This window comes from Castor canadensis, chromosome 5, assembly GCF_047511655.1.
Source record: "Castor canadensis chromosome 5, mCasCan1.hap1v2, whole genome shotgun sequence".
In the NCBI taxonomy this organism is placed as follows: Eukaryota; Metazoa; Chordata; class Mammalia; order Rodentia; family Castoridae; genus Castor; species Castor canadensis.
Window position 1 is genome coordinate 146034122 of NC_133390.1, and position 23407 is coordinate 146057528.

At 37.6% G+C, this 23407-nt stretch overlaps 1 pseudogene; it reads right to left on the reverse strand.

The window, feature by feature from the left end:
* Positions 1 to 1883: 1883 nt before the first annotated feature.
* On the reverse strand, positions 1884 to 21414 carry LOC141423367 (KAT8 regulatory NSL complex subunit 2 pseudogene; annotated as a pseudogene).
* Positions 21415 to 23407: the final 1993 nt, after the last annotated feature.

Sequence of the window (23407 nt, forward strand, 5' to 3'; positions counted from 1 at the left end):
TACAAAGTTGAAATTCTACACCCATTAAATAACTCCCTATTCACGTTCTCTCTAACCCCTGGCAACCATCGTTCTACTTCCTGTCCCTATGAGTTTGACTAAGTGGAATCATGTGGCCTTTGACCTTTTGTATCTGGTTTATTTCACTTAGCATGGTGTCCCCAAGTTGTAGCAGATACTGTAGCATATGACAAATCTCCTTGTTAAAGACTGCAGAATATTCTGTTGTATATGTGAACTACATTTTGTTAACACATTAAAGGGCACAGTTTGCTTTCAGCTTTACACTATTGTGAATAATGCCACAATTATGAATATGGGTATACAAATATCTCTTTTTAAGACCCTATTTCTATTTATTTTATGTATATATCCAAAAGTAGAATTGCTGGTTCAATAGTTGTACTTAAATTAGTACTTAGTATTATAAACAACCCTTTATACATTTGTGTACATCTATTTCCTCATCTATAAAATTCATGCTTATAAAACATAGTAAGGTTCCTACCTATAAGAAATAATTCTATTCACTACCATAAAATAAACAAGCAATTGAAGTTTTCTATTTCTTTAAAGATTTTATCTCGCAAGGTCTGATCATCTCACTAGATGCTGAGACCATTTGCACCAAGAAACAAAATGAGTCTATCTGGGAGCCTGAGAATGACGAATACAGAGGAAGATACACATGTTTTATCTTTGAAGAAAAAAAAAAAACTGATCCTGGAATTTAAGCTGCATGAGAAAATTGTCAGTCCCAACTATATGGAGTTGGCGTTAGCAATAATTCATGCCACAACCTAATTAAAGGTTTCAAATATCCAAGAAAAATAAGGTTATCAAACCTATTCCAAACTTACACATAAACATGTATGTGCCATGTTGCTATATGCACTATAAGTTTATTCTGTGGTGCAACTTTGAAAATTTTTGAGACAACCTCTAGCTATATAAATCCACAAATTCTGCAAGCCCCAAATCACTATGTAACCCAAAAAGAAGGGCTGGGGCCACGGCTCAAATGGCAGAGAGCCTGCCTAGCAAGTATGAAGCCCTAAGTTCAAATGCTGGTACTGCCAAAAAAATAAAATCCAAAAAGAAATCAAGAACTCTAGAAATTTCATGTACACCCAATTGCCAGGATGATTATTTTCTAAAGCAACAAGGAAGGGAGGTAAACTGTAAGGTGTAAGAAATACAAATGACAGTAGACAGAATTCTACATTCAGGCACCTTTTGAGAGAAAAATTATCAAACAGAAAAGTATTCAGACAATATAACAAACACCCATGATTTAATCTTTTCTTTTTGTTTTTTTATTAATCTTACTGAAGTATAATTTATAGCCAACAAAACATACACATTTGATAAATGTGTACACCTGTGTAACACCCACCCCCATGAGATATAAAATATTTCCATCACTTCAGAAAATTCCCTCATGTTCAGCCCACTCCGGACCCCAGGAAAACACTGTTCTAATTTCAGTCACATAAATTTTGCATGTTCAAGAAATATAGTTAAAGGTATCTGCAGAATATACAACTTTTTGTGTGGCTATATAAGAAATAAACTGTTTTCCCGAATGATTGCCCAGTTTCACACTCTTACCAGCAGTGTATGAGACATCTAATTGTTCTAAGTGTTTATTAAAACTTGGCACTGTCAATCTTTAAAAATGTGTCATTCCAGTGTGTGTGTGTGTGTGTGTGTGTGCAGTGATACCTTAATAAGCTTTTAATTTGCATTTCCTTCATGACTAATAATATTGAACATCTTTTCATGGACTTACTGGATAACTTAGTCAGCTTCGGCTACCATAACAAAATGCCATAGTCCAACTGAATGACATAACAGAATTTTATTTTTCACAATTGGGAGGCTAGAAGTTCAACATCAGGGTCTTGACCATGGTCAGGAACTGGTGAAGGCTTTCATTCTGGTTTGCAGTTGGCCACCTTCTTTCTTGCTGTGTCTGCACAATAAAGAAAGAAACGGGGGGGGGGGCGGGGGGAGAGAGAGCACGAGAGTGCTCTTTACAGGGGCACTAATCTCATCAGACCAAGGCCCCATCCCCTTGATTTCCTCTAACTTTAATTACCTCTTCAAAGCCCCATCTCTAAATGCAGTCACATTGGGGTTAAGGTAGTCACATATGAATTTTTTTGTAGGTTGCTGTGGCTTTAAAAAATTATTAGCATAAATTAATTATATGAAGGGGTTTAATCATATTTACAACATGCATATAATGTCCTTTGATCAAATTCACCTCATCTATATTGCTCTTTCTTAACCACTCTCCCTCCTCCATGCTCCCTCCTCCATGCTCCCTCTTCCACCCTCCTTTTTTAAGTTTTTGGTGGTTTTCACTGTGCTATTTTCATACATACATATAATATACTTCTATATTATTTACCACTAGTCAACCTCTCCTTTTCCCTTCCTCCCACCTGTTGGTTCCCCCCATCCAAATAGTCCCCCCTTTACAACCATGACATCTTCTTTTTCAAATTCCACATAGGAGCAAAAATTTGATATTTGTTTTCTCAGCTTGCCTTTTCTCAATTAACATGATGATCTCTAATTCAATCCATTTTCCTTGAAAATTGAAAATGACATCATCTCATTCTACTTTATGACTGAATCCATTGCATATGCGTACCACATTTTCTTTATTCAGTCATTGGTTGTTGGGCACTTAGGTTGGTTCCATAGCTTAGCTGTTGTAAATCGTGCTGCTATAAACATGGATGTGTATGTATCCCTATTGCATGCTGACGCAGATTCCTTCAGATTTAAGAGTGGTATAGCAGGACCATATGGTAGCTCTATTTTTAGTTTCTTCAGGAACCTCCATACTGATTTCCATAGTGGCTACACTAATTTACATTCCCTCTGAACCAACGGTGTACAAGGGTTCCTTTCCACCCCAACTCCACTTCACATCCTCACCAGAATTTACTGCTTTTGTTGTCTTGATGACAGCCGTTCTGACTGGGATGAGATGGAATCTCAGTGTTCTTTTGATTTGCATTTCCTTTATGGCTGCGGATGTTGAATGTTTCTTCATGTATTTATTGGCCATTTGTACTTCTTCTTTGAGAACTATCTGTCTAGTTCATTTGCTCATTTATTAATTGGGGGTTTTTGATATTTAATTTTTTGATTCTTTATATATTCTAGAAGTAGTTCCTTGTTCAATGAATAGCTTGCAAAATTTTCTGCCATTCTGTGGATTAACTCTTGATCTTGAAAATTGTTTCCTTTTTAATTTGATGCAATCCCATTTGTCAATCCTTGCCTTTATATCCTGAGCAATTAGAGTCCTATTTAGAAAGTAATTGCATATGCCTATATGTCGAAATGTTTTACCTATGTTTTCATATAGCAACTTAAAATTTTCAGGTCTTGGACTGGAGGCATGAAGCAATAGAGCCCTGCTTTGCAAGCATGAAGCCCTGAGTTCAAATCCCAGTACTAGCAAAAAATAGTTTCATGCCTTACATTTTGATCTTTGATCCATTTTATATTGACTTTTGTAAAGTGAGAGTTAATGATCTGGTCTCAGTCTTCTACATGTGGATATTCACTTTAACCAGCACCATTTGTAGAAGAAACTGTCTTTTCTCCAATGTATTAAGTGCCCCATATATACAGTTAAAGATGTTAAATATCAAAATTTACCCAATTACTCCAAAAGACTAGAACTACTTATGTTAAGGGGAAAAACCGAGACTGGGGCACCTACAAAAAATAAGAACTTTACAAGGACAAAGTCCTTATTTTTCATAGGTACCTGTCTCTGGTAGCAGTGGTAGTTGTTGCTGATGCTCCCAAGTTACCACTGAAATCCACTTGTCCTACCCCAAGGGATCCTACAAAGAATTCCCATTCAGACAGAGCCTTCTGCCTTTCCTTTTCCCATCTCAGGTCATTCTTTGGCTGTAGGAGAATGCTTGTCAACCTAAGGCAGGCTAGAAAACCTCAGATGGAAAGTAACCAACTCAGGAACAACCTGAGGTACCTGAGTTGGTAAATAAATAAATGGTGGAGTTGCCTCATCCTGCAAGGGACAATTTTCAGTTGTATTTTCCATGTTAGGTGACCCAGATGGTCCCTAGAAGGATTGAGTCCTATGGAAGTAAACTGTTTCTACAAAACTGCTTTTGGTTGTCTTTCCTTCCCTCTCTTATTTTCCCCACTCCCTCAATGTGTTTCCTGGGATCTGCTCACAAATAATCTGCTTGCACCCAAATTAATATCTGAGGATCTGTGTTTGAGTCAAGACACACTAAAAAGATACTGACATCAAAAATGCAATGCTTTTAGCACATATGAGTGTTCTCAGTGAAAGATGACCCTCTCCAGAGAGACAAGCAGGGGAAGGAGAGACACAACTTATTCTAAATGAAGAGCACAGGTTAGAAATAAAGACAGTCACTCGTAGCAGATTTTGTTCTTAAATTCCCCATGGCACCACACTCATAGGGTTCAAAAGAGATTTCTTAGCCAAGTGTTACAAAGCTCTTGGCGAAACACCTTGCTCCAGGTAGTCATCTCATGAAAGAGTGGAACGATATCTGGGCCATGTCTGCTTTCCCTATGAGAAGCCAGTCACAAGCCACAGCACAAAAGACACCATCCCAAACACAACAGTTTGGCAATGCACAGGGTTTTCTTTGAAAGGGTTGTACAAATACATTTTTCTCTCTTGGGAACTTCAAGAGAAGATAATTATTCTTTCTGCCTAATAATATATGTTAAAAATGTTCAAATGTGGCTTTCCATGGAATTCTGACAAATGTTTTTAGGTACCAGCTCCAGCTTTATTGAATTTTATATGGCCTGCTGAGTCTATTATAAAACACACTTTCATATAGAATGAATTGCTAAAGGGGCTAAAATCTATGCCTTTATATTAAACACCAAATTTCAAAAAGTCTTCAGGGTTAGAGGCTTTGGCCCCTCTGACTTGTCACATGGTGAGATAGATAGCCACTGAAAAGGAATCGGCCTCCTGGAATACTGTACACTTTTCTAAGATTTTACTACCACCATGAAACAAAATAAAGAAAAACATCACCTTCAGAAAATGCAATATACGTGACAAGAAGGCTGCTTTCAGATAAACCATATATTTTATTACTACCAGGGCATACAATATCTTGACCGCTACATTTCATGGCCTTTCTGTTTTTATGAGTGCATGCCAACAATCAGTAATGAGCACAAAGGCTGTGCGAAATGCTGCATTTGTTAGAGTGTTTGTGTTGGCTTCCTTAAAATCGGCTGATTTCCAAATCTCCTTCTCTACCCCACCTTAGTTATATTTATACTGTTGTGCAGAACAAACCTGAGCCCATATTTAAATATGAAATGCTTTGTGGCCGTTCGGGCAAATCTCTTTATCGGGGTCTCGCACATTAACGCCCTTCACAATTGACCCAGAGGCCGATTGTTTAACATAACATTTCCACAGACTGTTTCCACAAAGTCACGGCCTTGTTTTTACTTTTCTTAGCTTTCCTGGACAATCAAAAGGAAGTGGAATAGAGCCGGCTTGCTGAAAGCTGGAGCTGCTCCGGTGTCTACTCCTACCTTCTTTCTTGGTTTTTGTTTTCTGCTTCTTTTTCTTTTTCCTTCCCCTCACCCCTATCATTTTTTTGTGTAGTTTTGAGCCAGGCAATGCAGCTATAATCTTTCAATCCTTGTGTCTGCTGCTTTTTGCCCCTTGGCTCAAAATTAATGTGAAGACTGACTATGACCAGTCTCATGAAGCCAAACTGCCACCTCAACTTCAGCAGAATTGGGTTCTCTGTTAATTCACAACAGGAATGAAATTCATGCAAAGGGCTAAGTGTGTATGTTATAGGGGACGTGGAGACAAAAGTCTTTCTTGATGTATAGGAACATTTAGCTTAGGAAATGTGAATTTTCTCCTCTGTCCTTAACTTGGGAATTGTTTTAACTTAGAGATCACAGGGTCCACATTACTTTCCTCACTTTCCATTTTCTTCCCTGGAAGAGAAATGTTGCAACCCATGCAAACTAAGGCAGACAGACTGAAGTGCCCAAGGCACTTTCTTTGAAAGAAAGTTCCCAAAAGGTTCTACAGCCAGTGACTTAGTCTTTCAAAACTGCAGTTTTCTCTTCTATAAGCTAGACACTGACTTATATTTACTGAGTGCTTATCGTAGCTACTAGAAACACTTGACATACATACAACAGAAAGTAGTAACGTCTATCTCAGATGATGGTTGTGAAGACTTAATAAATGATTCCATGTAAAGTCCAGAGCTCAAGCCTGACGAGAAGTAAATATGCACAAATGTCAGTCACCATCATCATGAATTATGAATCATGGTAATATTTAAACTGTCTTAGACTAGGTATGGTGGTACAGGCCTATAATTCCAACACTCAGGAAACTGAGGCAGGAGGATCATGAGTTTGAGGCCAATCAAGGCTACAGAGCAAGACCTTGTATCTAAAAAAGAAAAAGTCTTGGGACTGACAATGTCTCTGAATGGTTAATATAGTAATCAAGAGGCCAGATTTTGGAGGCAAATATACCTGCAAGAAAATTTTTACTCTACAATTTTCACATGTGATCTTTGACAAGTTATTTACACTGTTGAAGTTTAAGTATCCCCATCTGTAAAATGGAAATAATAAACTTTCTACCTCAGGCCAGGTACCAGTGGCTCATCCTGTAATTCTAGCTAGCTGGGTGGCTGAGATCAGGAGGATCTCATGATCTGAGGCCAGCCTGGCCAAATAGTTTGAGAGACCCCCCCCATATCAACCAATTGCTAGGTGCAGTGGTGCATACCTGTCATCCCAGGCTACACAGGATGAGAATATCATGGTTCCAGGCCAACCCAGGCCAAAAAAAAAGTTTTTGAGGCCCCATCTCAATGGAAAAAAAACTGAGCATTCAGGAAGTGTAAAATAAGATCATGGTCCAAGATGGCCTGGACCCTGAACAAAAGTGAGAACTTACCTTTAAAATAACCAGAGAAAATCAGCTAAATGAATGAATCATAAATAAATAATATCTATTCAAAGGGTTGCTATGAGGATTGTGATTATATTTGTACACCATAAAAATAAAAATTATTTTCATCATTCATTGGCTTAATTATAAGCTCATTCCTTATTCCTCATAAATCTTTTGAAGTATTATCAAGTCACAAATGAATTTTAGAGAAAGCCAATCAGACAAACAGCCTGAGATTAACATTCTTGGGACAAAGTTGGATGCTACACTAATCAATGTAAGAAATCTTTACAGTTATAACAAACAGCCCCCACCCCTAGTAGCTTAACACTACACATGGTTATCTACTCTTCATGTCATAGTCCAAGGCAAGTCCGGTCATCAAGCACCTGGGAACACCTGTCAGTAGACGGCCATATTTAAAGACTTCCAGATCCTTTGCTGGATTATCCTCATCCATCCAATAGGAAAGAAAAGAGAGAATATTGGAGAGCATGGAAGACACTTCAGAGCCAGTTCCAGACATTACTATTCCTTTGGCTAGAATCCAGTTACCTGTCACCCCTACTTGAAGGAAATATCTTCCTGGGCCCAGAAGTCAGAGTATCACAGAGCACTGTGTCTACCTTGAGTGGAAAGGAAGAGCTTATTTTAGATCAGCTCAATTTAATCAAAAGACAATAACTACAAACTTCAGTGAAAATGAATTTCTCAGACTGGATATTTCAACCTTACCAGAGATGACCATACATTTGGATCAAGCTAGGACAATTCTGAGAGTGAGAAAAGGTTGTTAAATAAAATATTAATTTTGAAATATTTTTAATCAACATGTCGATTTTAATTTATTGATAAAACTATAAACTAGTTCTGGTTGAAACTATTTTTGAAAAATACTATATTTAAAATTAACATATGCACACATATTTTTAATTAACAGTTATTATCTGAACATTAAAAATAACATAAAACTATTTTCCTTGGTGTAGATTTATATCCTTTGATCAGTTTCTTCACCAAATTGATCTTTAATGCCATATTAATTGTATTTTCCTAAAGAGTATCTTATATAGTATTATCTCATTATTTTTACTGTTTTTGCAAAATGCTTGAAATCTTTCTCAACGTTACATGAGCAAAGTACATGAAAATTTTTTTATCCTTTTAGAAAGAAAATCCCTTTATCTGTCAAACTTTTAGTAAATTCTGCTATATGAAGGATAGATAATCTCTCAGGCTGTTTTAACAAAATAACACAGACTAAGTGATTTAAACACAAAATTGTGTATCTCAGAGTTCTTGAGGTAGGAAGCAGAAGATTAAGGAACAGCTGATTTAGTTCGGGTGGCAGTTCACTCCCTGGCCTGCAGACAGCCACCTCCTCATGCATGCTTATGTGGAGTGAGCATAGAAGAAGCAATCACAAGCTCCTTGCTGTTTTTTTCTTATAAGGATACTAGTCCTATTGAATCAGGACCCCATCCTTAGGAACTCATTTAATTTAATTAACTACAAAATGCCCTATCTCCTAATATAGTCAAATTGTGGGCTAGATCTTCTACATATAAATTGGGAGCAGTGGAGGGGGAGGAGGAGGGCCAATTCAGTTGACAGCAAAGGGCATAAAAATTGAAATATGTAAATATTTCAACCTAAGTATTTTAACACATACTGACATTTTGCCTCTCTTCAGGGTATTTTTCGTAAGCAAATATTTTTACAAGCACTTCTCCAAAAAACTTAATCTTACTTATGATACTTTTGAATGTTTTGCCAAACTTAGATGATATAGACTTATGGATTTTCTAAATCTTATTTTATTTTGGTATATAAAACACTACTTTATTCCATTAAAAATCTATTGGTAGATTCTTCCCGCAAATTGTGATTTTTCTTACATAATTATTGAGTTTCAAACAGAAACCCTGTACCCTATATAAGCTACCATTATTTAGCAGAAACAATGGGTAGAAATGACCTGGTATGCCTTTCTGTCTGCAAGCTTTGATGTCAATAACCTCGGATCCCTAAAAGATTCATGTGCTGAGCTTTTCTTAACACTCTGCTCCTGGAACCCTTAGTAAGATCTTTTAAAGATTCCTAAATGATTTTGAAAAAGACACAACCAAACTTTGAAAAGTCATTTCCAAAAATTATTTCATTCTTGTCAGAATGAACTTTCAAAATCTTTACTTAAATTCCATGAACTAGGTGAGGGACAAAAACAAAAAAATCAAAACAATAATGGAACCACTTCAACTGACCTCCTTTGAAGCATGTCTTGGAAGCATCATGCCAGCTGCCCCATGGGGACCTCAGCACAACCAGCAGTGGCAGGGCCTTGAGTACTCCCAGCACTGCATCCAAAGGGAGTTAGCCTACAGTAGCCACTCCTGCCTGAAAGCACTGTTCACGCTGCCCTTGAAAGAGACATATTTGTATATCTAGAAAGCGTTAGGGGGAAAAATGGGTCATCTCCCTTGTGTTTCAGATTTGACTACTTGTTGAAGTAAGAATTTGTTTTATTCTACATGCCTCTCACTCAGTGCTAGACAAGACTAGGGGAGAACTGAAAGTACAAAATAGTATAATGAAGAGGTACTTCAAGTCCATCCCAGATCATTTTACTACAAATATTGACCATAATTCTTTACTTAATGGAAAGAGTTGGTGATAAATGCTAACCCAGATGGATGACAGAGCAACAGATGGAAATGGAGACTGCTTCAAATAAACAAGTACATTCCATTTATGCCACTACCCCACTTTTGTGCCCCTTCATGGTTACAAATTCCTTGGAGCTTTCCCCATGAAGATCAAGTAATGTATCCATCATCAGGTGCTCCAAGTGGAATCTACTTAGCAAACAAAATGCTGACCAGTCACTGCCTTCATCTAGAGCCTGCCATCTCCCAAATTCCAAGGGGAGGTCAAAGGACATAGCACAAACAGGCTTAAATCCATCAGAGCTCTAATCTGGAAGAAAAGAGGCAGAGGGAGTACACACTTAGAACTTAAGAAGCATGAGGGTTTGGGGGTGGCAGCAGGGATGGGGTTGGAGTACATTAGCTCTTAGAACCACTGATGGTTCTGAGGACTTTGATGGTTCAGTCACACCATTTTTCCCTACCTACAGTCTACTTATGGTTTGGGATTCCAAGGTGAGCAAAAACACCACAAACCCATTCACCAAAACTTAGTTTTAAAAACCAGGAAATACACTTCCTGCATACGACCCCAACAACTCAAAACAGCAAGTTTCAGGACAAACTAATGAAATCCAGTTTTATACCCAAGATAGAAAACCCCAATATTACTTATTTAAAGAGCTGTAATTCTGTCCCTAAAGTATCTCCTCTGGCAGCTTTTAGGGCTAGATCATTGTCTGCATTTAATTAAGACATTTCTTACATTTAAATCTGTCACCAGGAAACCAGCAGATTATACCAAATCATTCATTTACTCCACTATTCATTCAATACATATTCACCAAACACCTTTAGAAACAAATGCTACCTCAGGCTCCATAAAGCCACAGTATTTTCCAGAAAGGAAGTGTGCTAAAGAACAGCATAAGTAGCAACTAATCAGAATGACATCCCCCTTCAATCCATAAAAGAGGATGAAGATGATAAACACAGTGGAGCCACCCCAATCCTTACCCACTGAAAACAGCCCTGAAGTAATCTTAATCTCTGAGAATGGAGACGATACATCTTCTTAGTAACTGATGAATGCTCCTAATATGCTACAGAAGGAGCAAAAGTAAGTTGAACTTTAAATTTTCTCCTGCACTATTTTCAGAAGAATCAAAAGGCAGACTTATCTTAAATATGTATATCTCTCTTTCAGTTCACTGTGAACTCAAGGTGAAAACCAGAGAAGTTACTAGATGCTAACTACATATAAATAAAGTAATGTATCTTACTTTCCTAATGTCTACTCCTACAAGCTTGTAAGTATTACTAAACCCACTTTACAAATAGGAACATCATTTTGTGGGAGTTTCTGTGTTTTTCTGAAAACACAGTTAGCTAAGGGCGCTAGGTTTCAAAACCAGATCTGCCTAACTCAGATCTTCCCTTCATTCTAATTCCTAATTCCCTCTTAGGAGGAGGACAATCAGCCTTCCCTTACCAAGGAGTAGGCTTACCATCCAAGAAAGTTTTGATGAATTGCAGACATGGACACAATTCTTCTCTATCTCATCCCATATTCATTCCACTTTGCAATACGGGTTTTGAAGCTCTTCTCATTAAGAAGTGGATTTTATTTCCTGATCTCTTAAATCTGGGCTATCTTTGAAACTTGCTTTAGTCAATATAATGCTGCAAAAGTGACTTTGTGAAAGTTCTAAGCACAGGCCTCAAGAGATCTTACACATACATACACTTTTCTTGGTTCCCTGCTCAGTTGTCACATGAATAAACTGTTGTTCACTTAATGGAAGATAAGAGAATACATGGAACAGAAATAAGTCATCCTAGTTGAGCTAACTAGGACTGACATGGCATCTGACAACAGATACACAAGTGAGCCTGCCTGGCCCAGATCTGCAGAAAAGTTCAGCTGAGCTCAGCCCAAATCATCAGTTCAAATGCTGTTGTGTTAAGTCACAAGTTTTAGGACAGTTTTTCGTTTGTTTGCTTGTTTTCCATGGCAAAATCTAACCCATAGACAAGAATGGAAAAAACTTATGATAAATAGTTGAGGTTTTTAAAACTTAACTTGTTTTTGATCAACAAATAATAATCATTTATAGGGTACAATGTGATGTTCTAGGGTATAATGTGGAAAAATTCAACCATGCTAATTAACACATTCATCACCTCACAAGCTTACCATCTGTGTGTGTGTGTGTGTGTGTGTGTGTGTGTGTGTGTGTGTGGTGAGAATGTTAAAAACACATTATTCTAGGTTCTTTGTGTGCATGATACTGGAGTTTAAACTCATGACCTCACACTTGCTAGGCTGGTGCTCTACCACTTGAGCCACACCCCTATCCCTTTTTGCTTTACTTATTTTTCAGACAGAGTCTTAAATTTTTGCCTGCACTGGCCTCAAAGCATAATTCTCATGATCACTGCCTCCCATATAAGTGAGATTATAGGCATAAGCCACAGCACCCAGTCCCCATTTCAGAAATTTTAAAATATGCATACATTATTCTTAACAGTAGTCATGCAGTGCAACACATCACTACAAATTATTCCTCCAGTATAAGTGAAACTTAGCATTCAAGATAATGTTTTAGATTACCTCTTGTCACCTGGATCCCTGGGTCTTCCCTTATTCTTGTCCTTTCTGAATCTGGTTCTCTAATAGCATCTTGGATACTTTGAGCCACCTGTATCCTTATGACAAGTTCCTTTTGTTTCAGAGTCTCTGTCTAAATTATCTGAAGGCTTTGGTCCAAACTACATTTTTCTGATGAAAAACTGTTGCCAGAAAGGAATGCTAGTCATCTGCTTAGAATCTTGCAAACACTAACAGGCAGAAGCCAGGACCAGAACCTAGAAAACCTAACATAGAGTACAGGATCATTATCATCCTGCAAGATCATCTTCTTGGTCATTTCATAAATTAATCCAGTGTTAATAAAGTAAAAAAGGTCACTTGCTGGAAAAAGCAATGCCTCAATCTCAGTGCTTTAACATCATAATGTTTTAATTCTAGTGCATGCTTGTCACTGGCCAATTATGTTTTTTCTGGTGGGATGTTCTGCAATGTGCTCATTGAGGGATCTTCTAAATTGTGATTCTCTTCTTCTCTAGGTCCTAGCAGCCCTCATCATTCAGCCAGCACCTGGGAAACAGGAAAAGAGATGCACACAATAGGATTTTATAAGGCAGGCCTAGAAGTACACCAATCATTTTTGCTCACATTCCACTGAACAGAGCACAGGCACATGACCACATCAAGCTACAAGGAAAATATAACCCAGCTGTGCCCCAACAATGAAGTAAGAGCAAGAATATCTGCAAATCTTTGCCACAGACTCTTTGTGATTTTATATAGAATCAAACCATTGAGATTAAGCCCTTTCTACTTCTTTAAAAAAAATCACTCCATATCAAACAGCAACCAATATAAGAATACAACTATAGTTTATTTATTCTTAAACAAAAGACAATGAAAAATACTGTCCATGCATTAGAATGCCCAGCCCTAGGCATGGTGGTACACATCTATAATCTCAGCTGCTTGGGAGATGGAGACAGGAGTCCATGAGTTTGAGACCAGCCCAGGCAAAGTAAGTGAGATCCTGTCTCTAAATAATTAATACCAAAAGAGATGGGGACATGGATCAAGAGATAGAGTGCTTTGGGCTGGCAGAGTGGCTCAAGAAGTAGAGTGCCTCTTTAGCAAGTGTGAGGCCCTGAGTTCAAACCCCAGTACTGAAAAAAGAAAAAAGCAAGAAAGAAAGAGATTGATTGCCTAGCATGTGTGAGGCCTTAAGTTCAATTCTACCACAAGAATATCCAGAAACTGAAATGACTATATTTGCTTCATCTCACTAAGGAGAAAACCTTCTCAAGACAGGAAACCCAGCTCAGAATGCGCTATTGTCTCACCACAATATTCTATACTATTTTCATTCCTTCCCCCAAAATAAGTGGGATTAGGTGCCAGAGATTCTACAAGTAATAGTTGCATTCTTTTTTTGGTCTGACAAATAGCAACTATAACAGTTCATTAACCATTAGATTACTCTTACAATGTTGACATAACTTTAGAATCACATTTAGGAAAAAAAACATCCCCTACTTTTCCCTCCCTAATGGATTTCTTTTTCCCTTCCAATTTCATCAAAGTCCTCAGGAAAAATAGACTTATAACAGTATCAAATTAATGGATGAATTGAGCCTACATTTTTCTTTTCCCATGATGCAGTCTAAAAGACTACCCAGAAAAATGGACCCATCCATCCACATTCCAAGACACGCTCCAGTTACCCAATCATAGCAGAGCACTGCCAGCACACAGAGACCATGATTTGGGCTAGAGTTCAGCTAATTTCAATGTATCCTTGTTACTTAGTTGATACGGAAACTCAGACCAGCCACTAAGCAGCCAATGGACATCTCCAAGGAAACTATCCAGAGGGCACTGTGGCATATTCCTAGATAAAAGTTCAACACCCCGAACCACAGAGCATGTCTCTTAACAGCTGAGATTACAAAACAAAGCTTGGAATGCATATACTCTCATTCACTGTTTTCACATTTCTCTGTTATTCCAAATGTTTGGCTACTTTTTCTTTTTCCCTCCACCCTTAGCTCTTTCTTAAGGACAGAGAAGAAATCTAATTCTTATTAAATGACTGGTTTTCAAAATATGCTAAGCATTTGGAAATTTATTAGAAACAGTTTTAGTTTCTCATTACTCTAAAGCAAATCATTATTGATTTACAACAGACAGCTCATCTGATATCCTTCAAGCAGTCATAAAATATAGTCTGAGCATTGAAAGTAGTTGATGTCTTCCTGGCAATCACAACTAAACTCAACCAATGACAGCCCCTTGCAGCTGGATGAAAAATAGCCCAATCTCACTGTGTGTTCTGCTTACTTTTGTGCATATTCAAATTACCTGTATTCATAAATGCTTATTTTCATACTGGATTCATTTATCAGAAAGATCTCTAGACACCCCATTCACACTAGTGATTTTCAAAGTGGAAAAGAACATTTGCTAGCATTACTATGTACTTACAGCTAGACTTGTTTTACTTAAAGTGAGAGATTTTACTATTCTTAAGCAATTCCGAGACAACAGGTTGAAGTTTTGTCATACACTTACTGTCTGAAGCATCAACTCTTTTTTTTTTCAGGCAAATGCTTTACATTTTCATAATATTTTCTTTAACATTTACTAGAAACTATATACAATAAATTTTTACTATATTTTACATAAGATAGCCACTACAGAAACTTACATAGTTAGAAGATGGATGGTTAAGGACAGTCCAATCCTGTCAGCTACTTCCTTATAAAGTTAAGAGCTCCTAGGGAAAGGGGTTCAGAGTCCCAATTAAGTGGGGGTGAGGAAAGGCTAAAATGTAGGCCTTTAGATAGGGAAACCAGACACTGGGGCCACCAATATCTCAAGAGCATCATTCATAAACACAGTCCCTACCTAATCATTTATGTGGCTTCCTACCCATGACTTAGGAAATCCTATTATAAGAATGCTTCTTTCACACAGTTCCAAATATTCACCCAATCTCAGAGACAGATATTACTTCTTTATCTCTCTCTTCCTTGTGAAGAAGCCCACAACTCTTAGGCACTGGGTCCATTCCCCCAAAATCTGGTTTTATGTTTTGCTATAGGACTTTATATCCAGAGCTCCCTGTTTAGTGAGAGATGATCAGAGACACTTGTCTGAAGAATGGGAAATTCAAATCCACCAAAGTCGAATGGTCCCCAAACAAGCTGTGTCAACTGACAGAAGTAGATTCTGGTTTCCCATTTGCAGTAGCCAATCCACTTTGAGGCAATGGTGTACAGGCTTTCTCAGAATTTCAAGATCCGTGGGATCTGTACCCATCTCCAGTCATCTGCAACTGGCCCAAGATATCCACTGGGCCTTCAGCAATTTCTTTCATTGAATGATCTTCAAGGGTTACAGAAGGATCAAAAAGCAAGGGTGATGGAGGGCATTGCATACCGTCACCCACAACATCCAAGTCCTGCTCAGGCTTATATATCTGAGGAGGCAACTGGAAATGCAGTGGACAGCAGGGATCCTCAGAGTGGCTTACAGGAACTGGTTTGTTGCACGGTACCTCTTCAGATCCCTGGCAGCATTTGAAGAGAACCTGATTCGTATCCTGACAAATATGGGTAAGGCAGTGTCTGGTCATTGGAAGAGACTGATTGGAACAACAAACATCATCCACAAAGGCCAAGCACCTCTGACTGGAACATGTGGTATGGGCCTGTTGGGCAGCACCATCTGTAGCCAGCATTCTATGTTCCTTCAATTGTCTGCGTAGTAAGGTCTCCACTCCATAGCGCTGGCGGTATTGCTGGAGATGTTTTAATCGCTTTAAGTTCTCTTGTTCTTTGGCCAAAAGACCTTCTGGGCCAGTAAGAAGACTACTACCTAGAGCTTCATGTTCCACTTTTCAATTATGTAAGTATCAGCGTTTCTTCTCCTTAAACAAATGCTGAAGTCATTTAAACTGATCAATGTATAAAGACTGCAAACAAATTAGCTTCTCACACATAATCAAGGCCACTTCTTCAGCTGTATAGACACCAGCATGTCCAGAATTCGGCTGGCTTCGCTATGGCTACTTTCTGGAGTCTGAGAGCCCAGCCCTGTCTTAGCATATGAGCTCAGCTGGCACAAAAGTGTTTCACCCATAGGCCCTGGGTTGGTCTTCTTCATTTGAGCATGAAGTGCTAGGGCATTCCTACGGGTGTGTTCAGCACAGAAGGATAACCCATCTTTCTTCTCTGGCAGCACTGGGACATCTTTTTCCATTCTTCATCGATCTATAACTACACTGTTTGAAGGGTGCATTCTTGTCTTCAAGGATATGCTTAATGCAAAACTCCTGCCCCTCCAGACAAGGCTGCGAGCATGGGCGATGAGTGAAGGAACAAGACAGGAGCTCCTGAGACCTGGACACTGGGGTGTTCCTCCCCTTATTGGTTGGCAAGACGTGAATCCGAATCCTATTCATACCAAAACCTCCACCGCGCTGCTAGCCTTGAAGCATCAACTCTTGAACTGCCAGGTTTAAGTCCTAGCTCTGCCTCAGTCTTCTTCCCTGCAAAACAGGAAATGTCAAGAGTACCTACACAGGGTCATGATAAAGTGCTAATTACATAGAAAATTCTCTATTAATACAAGCTGTTGGCATAAGACCAAGACTCCAAAGAGTTGAATATTAAAACTCTGCCCTCTGCCTCCCTACTAAAGAGGGTTACACTAGACTAGCTTAATTTCTTCCTTTTCCCTGGTTCTCCCAGAAAGCTTGGGCCTTCTCGTATGTATAGTTGGGGCTTATGTGTTACAAAATTAATATAAACAAGCAGAGGAGAAAATAAAAAAGAAAAAGTACAGATTAAGACAGTTTTAAGAGTTTTAAATAAGAAGACCTGAGGAGAAAGGCACTATTCCGAAGTGGGAGAAAATGTGTTATTGTTGAAAGGTAAAAGGAAAGCAGAAATTATATTCTTATGACATTCTTATGTTCTTCATAGTATTCAAGAAATGCAAATAAAGAACTTGATTATTTTCCAAATTCTTTTTGTCCTCCCAACTTTACTGAAGTATAATACAAAGATTATATATATTTACAGTGTAAACACGATGCTTTGATATATGTATACATTGTGAAGTAATTAGTACAACCAAGCTAATTAATATATCTGCAGTCTCACATTTTATGTGTATATTGAAAGCATTTAAGATCTACTGTCTTAGCAAGTTGCATCTATTTACAATCTTATTAACTATAACCACTATGCTATAAAATAGATATCAGAATTTTTTCATCCTGCATAATTGAAGCTTTGTACCCTTGAATCATCATCTCCCCATTTCTCCAACCCCACAGCTGATAGCAACCACCATTCTACTCTCCACTTCAGTGAATTAGACTGTTTTAGAATTTGTATAAATGAGATCATGCAATATTTTTCTTTCTGAGCCTGCCTTATATCACTTAGTGTTCTCCAGGATACTATATGTTGTGATAAATTTCTTTTGTCGTTAACTTTGAACTCATTGTGTGTGTGTGTATGTGTGTGTGTGTATGTGTGTGTGTGTGTGTGTGTGTGTGTAAACACCCATACACAATAGAATTTATATACCACATTTAATTTATCCATTCATCTATCAGTGGGCACTTAGACTGATTCTATATCTTGGCCTTTGTCAATGGCCAAATTTCTTTTTGAATGCTGAAGTGTGTGTGCGCACATGTGTTTGTGTGTATGTATGTGTGTGTTTTTGAGTGGCTCTGTGTGTGTGTATAACTGTTAACCTAGTTGGTTTGTATCACTTGGATTATGGAATTAGTCACTAATACTACCACTTTTACTAGTCTGTGTGTTGAAGTTCTGCTTTAAACTTGCTGCCCTATCCATAATAGTTACTAGCATCTGCTTTCAGTTTCTACAATGAGTTCATGGTAATTCTCCAACTGTTTCTGTTCCCGCTGATGTTTTTATTTTAGTTTGCACTTGAGATAATCAATGTCACAGCATCCAATCTACACTGGGAAAAAGATTTTTCCATAGATACTGGGTTGAGGGCATGGCTCAAGGGGTGAGTGACTGTCTAGAAAGCATGAGGCCCTGAGTTCAAACCCCAGTTCCACCAAAAAAGAAAAAAAGAAATGGGGATAGGAGGGTATAAAGGAGAATCATGGAGGAAATGAATTTAACTAAGATATATTGAAAGCACTTTTGTAAATGTCACAATATATCCCTAGTACAACAATAATGTGATAATAAAAAATATTTTTTAAAAAACCTTGCAGAGGGAGATGGGGATGAGCTCCAGTTGGTCTAGCATGCATAAGGCCCTGAATTCCATCCCAGCACTAGGAAAAGCAAAACAAGACAAACAAAATATAGGTTTAATTTGCAAATAAACTAGTTCCTCAGTCAATTAAAACACCATAAAATGACTTGCTCTATAAATGACAGCTTTGGGGTGAAAAATTAAAGTTTTTATCATCTGACCCTCACTTACTCAGTTTGCTCATCCTACACTCAAATGATACCTTCCAAGAGTCTTTCCACTAAAATATTCTTTCCTCATTAGATCCAAAGTAGACAAATGGCAGGTAACAAAATTAGGATATATCAGGTTTCTATTATAGGCATTTCACCTTTAAGAACATGGAAATATTTGAGGACATAGATCTTTGGTACAGTACTTATCTAATGTGTATAAGGCCTTTGGTTCAATCCTCAGCATGGCTACTTACATATTTTTAATATATTAATTTATCACATTAGATAAATTAGATTTCCATATGTAGAGAGAGATATACATATATATATGGACATCTCATTTAATGTGATAAATATTAATTTAATATGATAAAGCCATTAACAACTCCAGAGCGTCTTGCTGCATCTTAGTACCAGTCTTCTCTAAGATTAATTACTGATCAACCCGTATTAAACACTTTAGTGCTTTGTGCTTTAAATATTCAACAAGAATTGTAATAGGCATAACTGGTCAGACTCATCTACTAGGGGAAAAACAAAAAGATTATTATAAGTCAGAAATAGCAGTTGTTATAAACATGATATGTGCTAGTTTTTCTTTCATAAAAGGACAAAGTATGAGAGATTTTGGTGGCAGTGTCTACATATTATATTAAGCATCTTGGGATGGCAGATAAAAATTGTTTATTATTGAGCCCTTGAATGTAATCTTACGGCATTTCAGGGGTTTTGTGTGTGTGTGTGTGTCTGTGTGTGTGTCTGTGTGTGTGTGTGTGTGTGTGTGTTTGGCACTGGGGCTTAAACTCAGTACACTTTGAGCCACTCCACCAGCCCTTTTTTGTGATGGGTTTTTTTCAAGATACAGTCTTGAAAATTATTTGTCTGGGCTGGCTTTGAACCACAATCCTCTGATCTCTTCCTCCTGAGTAGCTAGGATTACAGACATAAGCCATCAGTGCCCAGCCAGGGTTCATTTGTTTTTAAGACAAGGTCTCACTATACTGCTCAGGCTGGCCTTAAACTTGAGATTCTTCTGCTGTATTATGGAGTGTACCACTATGCCTGGCTCAGCATTTAATCTTTTTTTTTTTTTTTTTTTTTTTTTTTTTTTTTCATTTTTCTTTTATTATTCATATGTGCATACAAGGCTTGGTTCATTTCTCCCCCCTGCCCCCACCCCCTCCCTTACCACCCACTCCGCCCCCTCCCGCTCCCCCCCTCAATACCCAGCAGAAACTATTTTGCCCTTATCTCTAATTTTGTTGTAGAGAGAGTATAAGCAATAATAGGAAGGAACAAGGGGTTTTGTTGGTTGAGATAAGGATAGCTATACAGGGCATTGACTCACATTGATTTCCTGTGTGTGGGTGTTACCTTCTAGGTTAATTCTTTTTGATCTAACCTTTTCTCTAGTTCCTGGTCCCCTTTTCCTATTGGCCTCATTTGCTTTAAGGTATCTGCTTTAGTTTCTCTGCATTAAGGGCAACAAATGCTAGCTAGTTTTTTAGGTGTCTTACCTATCCTCACCCCTCCCTTGTGTGCTCTCGCTTTTATCATGTGCTCATAGTCCAATCCCCTTGTTGTGTTTGCCCTTGATCTAATGTCCACATATGAGGGAGAACATACGATTTTTGGTCTTTTGAGCCAGGCTAACCTCACTCAGAATGATGTTCTCCAATTCCATCCATTTACCAGCGAATGATAACATTTCGTTCTTCTTCATGGCTGCATAAAATTCCATTGTGTATAGATACCACATTTTCTTAATCCATTCGTCAGTGCTGGGACATCTTGGCTGTTTCCATAACTTGGCTATTGTGAATAGTGCCGCAATAAACATGGATGTGCAGGTGCCTCTGGAGTAACAGTCTTTTGGGTATATCCCCAAGAGTGGTATTGCTGGATCAAATGGCAGATCGATGTCCATCTTTTTAAGTAGCCTCCAAATTTTTTTCCAGAGTGGTTGTACTAGTCTACATTCCCACCAACAGTGTAAAAGGGTTCCTTTTTCCCCGCATCCTCGCCAACACCTGTTGTTGGTGGTGTTGCTGATGATGGCTATTCTAACAGGGGTGAGGTGGAATCTTAGTGTGGTTTTAATTTCAGCATTTAATCTTAAAGGTAAAAGAAAAAGAAAGAGAGAAGCCACTACAAATCTCTGAAGGAAATTACAGTGGAAAATTCATTATTTTCCACTTGGAAACTGTTTGAAAAACTTTTTTAAAAATATTCCTTTTACAATGACAATGGTTTAGGCCATAATATAGACATGTTTCAAGCCAAATGCATTTGTTTCTATCTTTAGATGGAGAAGAGTGGAGACAAAGAGAAAAAAAAAATCCTATTTTTGCTAAATTACTTATGCCAAGCTTCACTTTCTCCTTTCCAGAGTCTCCTCCATCTTCCTGGGATATCTAAACACTCTCTCTTGACTAAACTATCTAATACCACCCAATAAAATATATTCAATACCTTGGAAGTATCTTTGGTCATGTAATTCCATAGTCATATTCCTAGATTCTATATCACAATTCATTTAAGTTGGACTTAGTGCTCAGCATGAGCTCACAAAGATATCCCTGAGAGTGATCAAGGATGACTTCATTCTGTAAGGATGAACTCACCAGTTTATTACTATCTGCATAGGGGAATCCCACTTCAATGGCAAACAGAACCTCAAGGTCAAAAGAAATCCTAAGAAATCAAGCACCTGTAAAATGCAAAAATAATTCATTGCATGGATGAGTGCTGAGCAGAGAATTGAAATTGTCTGTTTGGCTGCTATTGTCATGGAAAAATAAGAAAAGGGGCATCACTTTCTGGATATTATGCAATCCCTAGGATGACATACCAAAAGGAAAGCAATGTATACAAGAATATATATGGCAGACTAATGAAAAGTTCCAAGTTCTAATCTTGACATGATATATTAAATACGATCAGATCCATTAAATATAACAATCTATCTTTGTATATATTTACAATTCTATTACCACTTTTATTTTTATTTAAACTATGCTCAATTGCTCTCCTCTTATACCATTTCTAGGAAAATTTTGTTAAATTATTTTTGTATCATAGTCTATCATTTTATTGTCTACTATGTACACTCTATTTTTATTTTTAGATTTACAAAATTTGGAAAAATGATTCCATTTTTGCTAAACTGCATTTTTCATTACAAAGTTTTTCCCTCTATAATTTTTCTTCCAAAAGTCATACTTTAGCTATTATCATAAAAAATCACATCATTTACTGCCATCCTCTGATGTTACTGTATTTCCTTGGATTCAGTTGAGAAGGGCAACTGGATCTTCCATGCCCAGTCTTGGAAAATAGTGCAGAATAAAACTCTTAAGGACTTTGTTCTGGAAAAGTATTTAATAGCCTTCAAGGTAGTCAAAGGGAAATAACTGCACATTGGGTTCAGGACTCTTCTGTGCTTCCTAAAAGTTGCCCTGGTAAGCTGCATATTGAAATGGAATAAAAAATAAGGTAGGCAATAAAAATACAGCATTCAAGAGAGCAAGTGCTATGGTGATGTCAGAATATAGCTGCCTCAAATAGGAATTAGCATAAAATTCTAGATATGTAGAAAATTCAGCCTTGGAGTAGGTAGAGGATTATGAAGTTGCAGTAAGAAAAAATAATTGTCAAAAGAAAAAAATGTGATACAATGGGGAGTAGGGCACTAGGAAAATTGTTTATGGGTGTAACCACAAATAGCAGATGGACAAAGTTAGGTGGTGCCCAGAAATAAAGTGAAGCCTTTATTAGCAGACTTACTGATATATAGATCTCATTATTATGTAAGACTCAAGGAATTTCTTCCATGATCCACACCCTTCTTGACAATGAACCCAGTACCTGGTTAAGATGTGGGTCTTTTTAGGTTCTTTGGACTGACAAGCATGCCATGGTAGAGAAAGCTGTGTTGTGTTAGAAGCTTAGCCACTAACTCCCAGTTCCTGACATCTTCCCTGCAATGGAAATTAAAATAGAATAAATGTTCTTTTAGTAATTATTTTGATAGGGAAACTGGGCATCAGCCCATAAAACTTTGCTGAGGTCTAAACAAAGGTCAGAAGTAGAACCAACACCCTGCCCTCAATGAACTTTCTCTAAATGATGACTTCTGGAGGTAGAAAGAAAATTTTGAAGTCAAATCAAAGGATTCCAAATGGTTAGAGGAGCTATAAACATATGTTCCTATCTCATGAGCTCTTAGGAAATCAGTAGGCCTTGTTTATTATTTGTTACTCTATGTAATAACTTGTTCAGCTCATCTGTGATTTAAAACATGTCATTCACAGAGCATACAAAGGCAACCATTACAAAAACTCCTAATTACTTACAGAACCAGATAAATGAGTCCATCCAATTTTAATCTCTGTAATAGAAACATATTTTGACACAAAGACATTAAATCTGAATATCTCTGGGATCTGCATGGCTGGTCTCAGTTTGAGCAAAGACATAACCACATGTATCATGTTAAGATTGTCTGATTTTGAGGGTTTTTTGTTTTTGTTTTTTGTTTTTTAACGTAAGAGAAATAGCGTGAGGTTAGAGCAGAGCTATGTTCTCCTCCTCATCTATATCCCAAGGCTCTTGGAGGGTGGAGTTATATAAATTATGAAAGCTGCAATTGAAAAGGCTTGACTTTCCCAAGAAAATTCCAGAATGCAACATAGCAATATATATT